This window comes from Mustela putorius, unplaced genomic scaffold (genome assembly GCF_011764305.1).
Source record: "Mustela putorius furo isolate JIRA1106 unplaced genomic scaffold, ASM1176430v1.1 tig00537255_pilon_pilon_pilon, whole genome shotgun sequence".
NCBI lineage: Eukaryota > Metazoa > Chordata > Mammalia > Carnivora > Mustelidae > Mustela > Mustela putorius.
The window spans coordinates 2,265,648-2,272,743 of NW_025422394.1; the positions used below are offsets into that span (position 1 = coordinate 2,265,648).

At 35.5% G+C, this 7,096-nt stretch overlaps 1 pseudogene; it reads right to left on the reverse strand.

Annotated features, from left to right (window-relative positions):
* Positions 1-5,895: 5,895 nt before the first annotated feature.
* LOC101672815 lies at positions 5,896-6,849 on the reverse strand (annotated as a pseudogene).
* Between the last annotated feature and the right edge of the window lie 247 nt (positions 6,850-7,096).

Here is a 7,096-nt window from a genome sequence, read left to right on the forward strand (position 1 = left end):
TTACTCATATTTAATATTTTTATGTTTTTTCCCCCCAGAGGTAAAGAGAAGCAAACATCAAGCCAAAAATATTTGCAGTTTAGTAATCATTAAATTTTTATTTGACATGTTTGATTGATCAGTGATAACTTTTTACTAGTTGACACAATCTACCTAAGGACTTGATTTCTAATATCATTAAACTTTCTTCCTAAGTCAGATACTATAATTAAGACAACAATATTTAGACCTTTGCTGTTAAGATTGGGTCTTTGAAAAAAAATGAGCTACTGAAAATATAAGTCCCAAATTAGAAAAGCCCATCAATGCAGGTTTGATTCTGTTGACTGCGACTGGGATCGTTCGTGGTGGAGTGAACACAAAAGAGCAGTAAGAGACTCAAGGTCTGATTCAGAGATGATTTCCCAGTTGCCGTTATGTCCAGCTTTTGTTCAAACACCCAGTGTTTTGAACAGCATCTTTCTTTTTTTCTTTTGTAGATGTCTGCTATAAAAGTGTGCTTTAATGAGAAATTGTACATTGGTTAGAGAGAATTAAAATAGACTACATAAAATCACCCAAGTTGGTCCAGAAAATATTCTACAGATAACTAGTTTCAGAATCAAAACACCCAGGGGTTCCTGGGTGGTTTAGTTGGTTAAGTGTCTGCCTTCAGCTCAAGTCATGGTCCTGGAGTCCTGGGATCATACCCCATGTTGGGTTCCCTGCTCAACAGAGTCTGCTTCTCTCTCTGCCCCTCCCGCTGTTCCTTCTCTCTCTTCTCTCTCAAATAAATAAAATCTTTTTTAAAAAGCCTAATTTAACCATTGTACATCTATGTAATTAGAGAAAACTACCTTATCTCCCTAGACTTTTATTTTCTTATTTTAAAATTAGCAAAGTTGAATAACACTTTGGAAAACCCCTTCATGTTTTAACATTTAACATTCTAAGTGTGCTACCCTTGCATAGAAAATCTAGTACATACACTGTAATGAGGACTAAATGTAGGTCTGTTGAAGGAGATCAGACATAGGACAGATAACCCATTATATAACTTCCAGGTAGAGTCTTTTAGAAATTGACCACTTAAAAGCTGTACTTAGAAGAGCAATATTATCATTAGTATTGACCTAATTATTCAAATCCTGATAAGATAGTGCTAGTTGGCTTTTTAACACCCCCTCATTGCTATATATTAACTCTAAATAGGTGTAAGAAATATTAATTTCTGATATAAAAATCATCAATTCATTAATTTATTCAACAATTGTTTATTAGATGCCAAGTACACTGTGTCTTCAGATATTGGAATCTAGGAGGAGGAATTCACTATTGAAGATGTTCTAAGACTGAGTTAATAGAAAATAAATTGATTCTGTGAAAGGGTAGTGTTCATCAAGACTAGTGTAATGAAGTGTTCATGGAGAGGGTGGTTTTCATACTCAGTCTTAGAGAGTATGTATGACATAGTTAAGTGGGGAGAGTACATAAGATACTCTCTGGGCGCTGAGAATATGAAGATAGTACATATCTTCTCTGGGAAAGTGAGCCTATCAATCTGAAAACAATAGAAGCATCCTTTGGGACAATAGAATTACACAGGCTGGAAAAAGTATATTAAACCCAGTTCTGAGGACTGGATGAATATATCAACCTAAAGCTGGATGACTTCTGTATCTGTAAGTGTTATATTTTCTACTGTAATGCACAAACATGACACGTTTTCTTTGATAGGAAGCTTTCCAAGTATTTGTACATAGTTTCAGTATTCTTTCAAATCTTTACTGCTTTGCCTTCGTCCTAAAAACAATGTTCAGAAATCTCGACATGGTGCCGTTTTTTGTAGAGAGGAAATAAGGCTGAAATATTAACACAACTGGTTGAATACAATCCATTAAGCATAAAACCTTAACAAATAGTATGTAACATTTTTGTTACACAGAAATGTGCTCAGCTATTTTCAGTGGAAATCTTTTGGATTGATTCAGGCCAGCCATCTAAATTTTGGTGGAGGGGAGGAAAAAAATACTGAATGAACAAAAGACCAAGCTAAGAAAACAGATTTTTTTTTTTTTTAAACTCCAATTGTAGGAAACCATTTGTGGAATAAAAACAAATTGGAAATCTTGAAATATGTAATAATAGTTATTTTACAAATAGGAATACTAAAGCAAAATGCTTACAAAACAGGTGAAATTATCTAAAAAAATTGAAGTTAATGAGAAAAACAATAATAACGTAGATAGCAGCCACTCTCTTCCCAAATTCCTGGGCTGAAAGTGGGCTTCCCATGGTCTTCATGGTAGTTAACTAGGTACATGCTTTATAGTGTAAAACTTACTTACATGTTATTTATTCCTTGCAGTCAGAGTATGTGGTAGGCATCATGATTCCCATTTTGTAAATGAGAAGACTTAAACTAGTCAGAATATGGTGGTAGAGACAAGGCTTAAAATAAGCTTCATGGAAGGGTTCAAATACGGGGTGTAGAATAGTGCTGCTTGCCTCTCGTTTCATAAGGTTTTATGGGGTATTCTGTTCTGTTGAGGTTGACTGTAACACATTTACTGTAACACTCTGAGGAGATAGCGATGTTGAATTTGATTTTCTGGAGTAGTGTGGTTTTGAACTTCCTAATGGCAAACTATTTCAAAGACCTTTTAGATGAAGATCGTGTAGCAACAGTTTTTTTTTTCCTTTTTTGAAAAACTTTCTCCAAACAATAAAGAAAAAAATGAATGAAAACTCAATTATCAATGAAATAAGGAGATTGATGACAATCCTCAACCCTACATTTTGAAGGATAATACCACAAATGTTCAGAAATCTGAAATGAAGTGGGTTACTGATAGCCTACATCCTTCAAAGCTCACAAATAACGGATTTTTCCAAAAGTGCACTGTGAATGTGATTGTCAAGGTGGCAAAAGAGTGGAAGAAGGAGAGAAACAGTGGTCACTTGAGGCTAAGAGCAGGCCACTAATATCTCCTGAATGTTGAAAAGGAAAGGGAAATATTTTTCAGTGTCACCAATGACAAAAGAAAATTCAGAAAACATTACTTGATATGAATATTTTATTGCATGAGAAACTGTTGTTGAACAGGGAGACTTCAGAACCTAAAGTTGGTAGTAGTACAGCTCAGTTTATAAAGCAAGAATGAGTAAGCACATTCTTATTTTCAGTAATTTGTTACTGGAAACTTACTTTCCTTTCCTATCCTGCATGAGCTTACTGGTTTGTGGCTGATGATCTAGGAAGCTCTAAGGTCACACTGACATGTAGAAGGCTTAAGCTTTGTTTTAGGTCAGAGTCAGCATTTCAAGGAAATCAATACAATTTGACATTTTGGTTATGTGACTGGGAGTGTTTGGTCTAGTGTTTGGTCTAGGGGTACCTTCAAGTTGTGGTCTCTATTTTAGTTTTTATTTAACACCAACAAAAATAAAGTGACAGAGTTGGAAAAATGTTTTGGAGGTGAGTAAGCCAAGCAAACGTGTTTGACGTTACTTCCTTCCGCACTGCCCTCCCTTCTGTTCCTGCCTTTAGTTTCCCACTTCTGGTTTGGTAAGTAGTTCACCCAATACATGAATAATGAATAACTTAAAAAATGAACCAACATGGGATCTATCAGAAAGGCTTAAAAAAGGGAAAGAATAAAGTGAAAAGTAAATGAAGAAAATACCCCACAAGAGGAATTAACCAAGGAAACAGAAGAAGAATTCAAACAGCTTTCTATTCTTTCAGAGACCTTTCTTTCCCTCTTGTTCTTTTTCTCTCCCCCTCTCTGGATCCACAAAGTTACAAAGGCTTAAAAAGATACTAAAAGACTAAAAGATACTAAATGAAGTAGCAGGAATCAAGTAACAAAGGGAAGCAAAATATAAAGGCATTATAAAGACAAAAGCAATATAAAGAGAAACAAAAACAGAATAAAAAATTGAAATATGGGGGGTGTCTCGTGGCTCAGTGGGTTAAAGCCTCTGCCTTCAGCTCAAGTCATGATCTCAGGGACCTGGGATTGAGCCCCACATCAGGCTCTCTGCTCAGTGGAGAGCCTGCTTCCCCTTCTCTCTCTGCCTGCCTCTCTACTTGTAATCTCTGTCTGTCAAATAAATAAAATCTTAAAAAAAAAAAAAACAAATATGGGAGAATAGTGAACAGACCTAATGAAACAATATACAATAAAGTGAAAAAGAAAAAGACTACAAAAATAATTATTAATAAGGATAAACAGAGACTTTGAATATATCTTAAGCGATGCTCCTGAGCAATGGTCTCATCCAAAATGCCAGTAAGGTCCACTCTGAGGAACATTAGAGGTGACACATAGCTTTGAGCCTGAAGTCAGACTGCCTAGAAGTGGACATGTGTCTTCTCTTCCTCATCATTGCTACTTCCTCCCACCCCCAATTTAAAAATTAAAAGGAAAGTCAAAGGTGCATCTATCTAATGACCTCCATTTTCTTTGTAGAGTTGGATGTGATGTCTACTGAGACTATGTGTGGGAAAAGAGGTTTGAAAATAGTATAAAAATCTTAATATAATGGTTTTGGAGAGGGAAAAGAAATACAGTATTCTATCATATTCATTTATTTAACATTGAGGACCATGAGTTAATCTGTAGTGACTGAAATCGCATTATATTGTGATTATAACTTTTACTAGTGGTTTTTAGTATCTTGGGGATACTTGAGGAGTAGGGTAGAGTAGTTGAAAGTCAAGTTGATCTGGGGTCAAAGTTCTATATGACATGTGGGAAAGGACAAAAGACGGGGAGTTGAAGATATTTTAAGAGATTTGTTGAAGTGGTTGACCCTGAAATCTAGATTGGATAGAGGAGAAATTAAAGACGTAAACATTTAAAGAAAAGGGAATGGCAAAGAATTCAGTTGTCAAATCACTCATCTATTCAATAAATTTGAATTTTTAGTAGCATTTTTGATATTATGGATTTTCACTCTGATTCTGACTGGACCCTCCTTATCAAAGGAAGCTCTTTCTGTGTTCATTCAATAAGTACTTGCTGAGCATTGAAAAGCAAGGGCTGGGCCCTTCCTCATTCAGTGAGGAAGCACCCAAATCACTTTATTCCAAACCTGATCCCTCTTTTTGTGATCTTTATCCCATGATCGAATTATTCTCCCATGTGTGCTTATTTCCTCCTCTCCTTCTTCTTCTTCTTCTTTTTTTTTATCATGAAGTATTTTACACACAGAAACATGCTCAGGCATTTGCATTTCTAATCTATCTCACCCTTTAATGCCATCCATTGTTTTAATTATATCTTTTCTTTTTCCAAGTTCATTAACATCTTCTTGAAAAGGTTCAACGTGGATCTCAAGGCCTAGCTGAATTATCACTGCCTAACTTCCCTGGTCACCACTTAGAATTGTTTGCCCCACTTAAAATTGTTTAAATCTAGAAAATTACCTTTTAGATAGGAGTTACTAAGCAATCATTTTTCAATTTAGTGAAGGTACACTCCCTGCCTCACTTAATAGTCAGGAAAATAATTTACTATAATACAAAATTAGAATAAAGCAATAACAAGTATAAAGTTCAGAAAGGAACAATTAGTTCTGACAAGGGTAATCCAGGAAGGCTCCATGTAAGAAGATCAATTTGTTGATGACCGAGATAGTGGGGAGAAGAGGAAAGTAAGACAGTTTGAACAAGGACATTAAAATATGAGAACCTAACTAAGTTTGTATATTTAAAGATAAAATTTTTAAATGCATTTCCACAGTATTTTATGGTCTATAATATTTTTGAATACTCCAGTATATAATATATAGATTGTTTTTGTTTTGTTTTACACACTGTTGACCAGTTAATGTTTAATATATTCTTTTTTTTTCTTTCCCCACTTTTTGCTGAGTAAATTGTTACTATTGTTTTCATCTGAAAAATCATCATAGAAAATTGTGGTTTGGTTTATTACTTCTCAGTTGGATGCTTCTGAGTTCAAGGAAGCTTGCCTTCTTCTACGCTATTTTATCTTTCTTCTGGGCAAGAGACATTTTGGCATGGTTCCACCTCTTCTTTTTAACTTCTTTCTTAGGCTTCTTTTCATAGACTGGGTTCTTGAGTATAGCAGTATGAGCTTTCTTATACATTTCCTCCTACATATCTGGAGTTTTATTGGAGAGAATTGTTTCTTATAAGCATCCTCATCTTCTTCAATTAGGTAATACATATAATCAACTTTCTGACCCATGATGTGGTTCTGTATGGAATTCCTTGTTTTCTGAATCATAACCAGGGAATTGTTTGGTATTGTGAGGGAGAGACAAGCCTCCATCCATAGCTCCTTTGAGAGACCCCCAAAATTTATTTCCATTAGTAGTTCTGTCAAACCCAGCATCCAAATAGCAGGTGAAGGCACCAGGTCGACAATCAGTGTTTTCTGCACGGTATTCATCTCCAGTCACTTGGACTTGGCCTTCATAATCTTGTCCATGCCAAACCTACTGAGAAGCCTGCAGGCCAGCAACAGATCAGTACAATACACTGCAGTATAATTTGTCAGGCCAACCTTCATATTACACTTTGGGGCTTCATGAGCATGAGCTACACAAGCTATCATTTATTCCCTCTGTGGGCATAAGCAATCTGACAAATGATATATCTGTTGGTGACACGAACTATCATCCTGTAGTTAGGTGTATTATTCTTATTTTATAAACTATACTTACATATAATATATATATTTATTATATTTATATATAATATAAAATATACTTATTTTATCCTGAATTACAAACATTTCCAAGCATAATAATCAGTTTACCCTCTTGTCTTCTTCTAAATTTCACCTGCTATCTCTTGAAACAAACCTTATTCTTGACAACTTTATCAAACCACATCTGCAGGAGAGAGACTGGTGTCCTCAGTTTACCACAGACCAGCAGGCCCAGCAAGACTCTGGTGGGGGGTGGGGATGGGCAGTTAATGTTTGAAGTATTCCAATAAGAATATTCCCTTTGGGTGTGGTTGGTTAACATGTAGAAAAAAACAAAAACAGAAACAGTGGGCACCAGAGTGGCTCAGTGGGTTAATAAGCCTCTGCCTTCAGCTCAGATCATGATCTCAGCATCCTGGGATTTAGCCCCA